The sequence below is a fragment of the Octopus bimaculoides genome, chromosome 6, assembly GCF_001194135.2.
Source record: "Octopus bimaculoides isolate UCB-OBI-ISO-001 chromosome 6, ASM119413v2, whole genome shotgun sequence".
NCBI lineage: Eukaryota > Metazoa > Mollusca > Cephalopoda > Octopoda > Octopodidae > Octopus > Octopus bimaculoides.
This window is the reverse complement of record NC_068986.1, coordinates 90,589,423-90,593,652: the sequence shown is the minus strand read 5'-3', so window position 1 is coordinate 90,593,652 and position 4,230 is coordinate 90,589,423. Positions and strand designations below refer to the sequence as shown.

Genomic DNA, 4,230 nt, shown 5'->3' with positions numbered 1-4,230 from the left:
TGTGTATTATTTACTATGTGTGTGTGTGTGTGTGTGTGTGTGTGTGTGTGTAGAAAACAAAGCTATTTTATTCCACACGGGTAGAAATATAGGAAAACTTGAAGTTGAAAATGCACTGAAAATAGTTAAAATATATTTTTTATTATCATATTTAAAGATTTAACCGGTTTCATAGTTTACACTGATTTTCAAAAAGTTGAAATAGAAAGACGTGGTTTATGTCGCAGTTGTCTTACTTCTGACTAGTGTATGAAGCTTGCTCTATTTTTATAGGAAGTTCATGGCTCAAATTAGTATGTTTTGAATGGGATTTGATTGGTAGAGAATAGTCACCTGACTGGTTTTAGGAATTTTTGTAGGTTCCTCGCTACGTCCGTGATTACAAGCGACAATGTTTGTAATCGTAAGTTAAGGCTGACACGGTTGACTGAACATGTCCAAATAATCAATGTTCTGAAAGTCTTCTGTCAAGTGTTTATAAAGAATTAACGCATGATTAAGATTAGAACCTTTTGTACATTTCCCGTGCGTTAGTATCATGTGACAGTATATTTTGCAAGCTTCAAAGACTAGTCAGAAGCAAAGACAACTGCGACATAAGCCACGTCTTTCTATTTGAACTTTTTGAAAATCAGTGTAAACTGTGAAACCGGTTAAATCTTTTACTTGTTTCAGTCATTTGACTGTGGCCATGCTGGAGCACCGCCTTTAGTCGAGCAAATCGACTCCAGGACTTATTCTTTGGAAGCCTAGTACTTATTCTATCGGTCTCTTTTACCGAACTACTAAGTTACGGGGACGTAAACACACCAGCATCGGTTGTCAAGCGATGTTGGGGGAACAAACAAAGACACACAAACATATACACACACACATATATATATATACATATATACGATGGGCTTATTTAAGTTTTCCGTCTACCAAATCCACTCACAAGGCTTTGGTTGGCCCGAGACTGTAGTAGAAGACACTTGCCCAAGGTGCCACGCAGTGGGAATGAACCCAGAACCATGTGGTTGGTAAGCAAGCTACTTACCACACAACCACTCCTGCGCTTAAGTCAATCTCGGCGGAATTTGAACTGAGAACGTAGCGGCAGACAAAATACCGCTAAGCATTTCATCCGGCGTGCTAACAATTCTGCATTTTCAACTTCTATTTTTACGTTGGTGTGTTTACGTTGCCGTAACTTAGTGGTCCGGCAAAATGGACAATATTAAGTACTAGGGTCGATTCTTTCGACTAAATTTCCCTTCAAAGTGTTGTCCCAGCATGGCCGCAGCATAATGGCTGAGACAAGTAAAAGATAAAAGAAAAGAAGCGTCAATTTAAACTTAGTGTTATGAAAAACTCAACAACTATAATCAGTAGATAATAAACAAAAACTCATTTTGTAGTCATTTTACACGGTAAAAGCTTAACTGATGAAGAATCCAATTATATTGAGATTTTTAAATAGAGATCAAGTGCTTATTATAGACTAACCAAAATCTACAGAAGTAATGTTTTAAATGATGCCTACAATGAATCGTAATCTGTTTGTTTGAAGGGAAATTTAGTCGAAAGAATCGCCCCTAGTACTTAATATTGTCTCTTTTGCTGGACCACTAAGTTACGGCAACGTAAGCACACCAACGTCAATGGGACAAGTATTCTTGTCTCCGTATTCTTTCTGTTGAAGAGCGTAGCTCGAAACATCAAAGACTTTCCGTATTCCTGAGCGTCATACTAATACATCCTTTTGTTATTTACACCACCTGTCCTCGTCTGTTGTTTTTTCGTACATTCTCCCATATATATACAAATATATATATATATATACTCTCTTCGTCTTACACTTTAAGGCCAGATCTTCGATACTTATTGCTCTATATTTACCAATCACCCTATAATACCTTCTCCCTTCCCCCCTCTTATTCACTTATGAATATAGTCGCTGCCTTATCTTGATTACTGAGTAGATTATACTCAATTTCATCCTCCAAACTCTTATCTAGCCACTTTAACGAATTTATTTCTTTCCCATTAGGTTTAGACTAGAACTTTGATTTTTTGGTTTCCTTATTTATAGTTAGACTTAATACTGTCTTAGCTATGCAGTTATTACAATTAACTTCAAAATGGACTTCGGCATTCTGTCATACGAAGGTTCGAAAATTACCATAAATTCTTTGGGTCTTTCCCCTATAATAGAATGGATTTTATTTCTATGACAATTCTTCTTCTAGTCTATCAATCTACTTATCATACTAACAAGCAATTGGACTAAATGCCAGATGCATTGAAAATTTTGTTGGTGTCAAGGGTAACAATATTGCTTTAATGTAAGAACCCACAGGAGTTTGACACAGAAGAACAGATCACTTGTGAATCTGGCTTTATAAAAACCATGATGATCGTTAAGGAGTGAGTGAGGAGAGAACGAAAGAGTACTAGATCCAAAGCGTTTGAAGACGTTGTTGTTAATGGCTCCATTACCTAATAGATATTCGAAATGAGTGTAATAGGAGGAAGATTGACAGATTTAGAGTGGCTTCTTTTTGGGGGAATGGAATACTCTGTTTCCAAAGATCAAACTAGATTCCTGTAGAGAGTAGTAGAAATAGAGAGAGATTGAGGAGTCTAGTGAGTAAAAAACTAACTCTGGGGTCCCTGTCCCATGTAGGAATTGCCTCGTGCCACCTCCACTCTGCCACTCCAAACTCACTCTCTTATCTCTCTTCCTTTTGTCGACCATATTTATTTTCAAAGGCTACTCACTAACCGCTAAAACATTGTTCTTCCTCCTCAGAAAATAAGGCCGTCTGGTACCTTCTTGCCTATTCTTTTTCTGTTGCCATTAAGAGGAATATTAATCACCTCGATTTCATCGGTTTCGAGAGATCTATGAAAGTCCCCCTTATTCTAGACCAGATCAATAAAGAAAATGAGAAAAGAAACGCATTTCTAAACATTTTGTAATATTTCCCAATAACATGTCATGGTTCACATGATAAATCAACAGCACACGTTAAGTTACAACAATGACTTTCAATAAAATCTGTATGATAACAGCTGGTGTCTTCAACACCACCATTCCAAGGATATTTGAAAATTACTTATATCATTCTGTATTTCTAAACGTAGATATCATCTTCAAGATTAGAAGGTAAGAAACTTGAATATTTTTGTAAAATTTGTTTAAAATATGTTGTAAAATTTAAGTTCACGTAGGTATCTAGTAACTTAAGAGAATTACAATACTAAATAGATACCTGGCTCATCTTGACATTTTTTTCTTGTGGTATGATAATTTTTCGTTTCTCTCTTTCCCACTTTCCCTCTCTTTCTCTCTTCCTTTCTCTTCTCAAGGCTGGAATTTTAGAGAATAATCCATGGATGTCACATGCACTAGATATATATCGCATATAGATATAAAACTATAGATGTTTAAGAGAATTACCAAAGGTATTATCTCGCATTTTTACTTCTTAATTAGGTACTTGAACATTCTAGATTTTTAGCTATATTGGTGATTATGACTTGAGTCTTGGCCCAGGCCGTGTCTAACATTAATAGTGCCATCTGAAGGAATCTTCTAAGTCATGTTTTGGGACGCCATAGCCATCTCGAAATGCAACTGGCTGTCTGTGATTTTCCTGGTATTATTTTGGAGGAATTTATTCAGATATTACTTGAATGTTATTGAGTGTTTTATCTATTTCGAGACACAGTTGAAAAATGCGGAACCAGTTGAGATTTAAAAAAAAAGTTGTTGAAATGTTAAGTGATATGATCTAGATTTTTGTAGAGCATATGGCACGGGAGCCTAGCTTTGGATGACTTCTGAGCTACATGCCAGTATCGTTTGGACAGCGTTAATGAAATATTTTCCCCATTCATGTGGCTTTCATGTTGGTGTTGGAGAAAATAGAGCTTTCTCAGGTGATTCCAATAACGAGAACCTATCATGATATTTATTCATTTATTTATTAGCATTGATCTCTGGAGTACTTCGATTCTCAACGTTTAATTTTGTGTACGGAGATTATGGTGGACAGCAATATTTAAGGTGAGACTTGGCAAACGTGGAGAAGGGAGTAGCGGTGGTATCGGGATCCCTTGACAGAAAAGTTCTAAGGATCCATTCTGTGAGCTATATCGACTTTTTATTTTCATTTCATGTTAAATCGCATCTGGAATAACATAACTAAATCACATTCATTACATCGCGATCTTGTATGCTTT

At 36.2% G+C, this 4,230-nt stretch overlaps 1 protein-coding gene across 3 annotated transcripts in view; it reads left to right on the top strand.

Annotated features, from left to right (window-relative positions):
- Nucleotides 1-3,035: 3,035 nt before the first annotated feature.
- The window catches only part of LOC106869794 (uncharacterized), a 15,305-nt gene continuing 14,110 nt past the window's right edge, over nt 3,036-4,230 (top strand). The window contains exons 1-2 of one of the 3 annotated variants that reach the window (XM_052968952.1): nt 3,054-3,151; nt 3,979-4,054. The gene's annotated coding sequence lies outside the window, so the exon portion shown is untranslated. Of the gene's footprint in view, nt 3,152-3,354; nt 3,451-3,978; nt 4,055-4,230 lie in introns of all 3 variants that reach the window. The other 2 variants (XM_052968953.1, XM_052968951.1) reach the window with 2 other exon arrangements.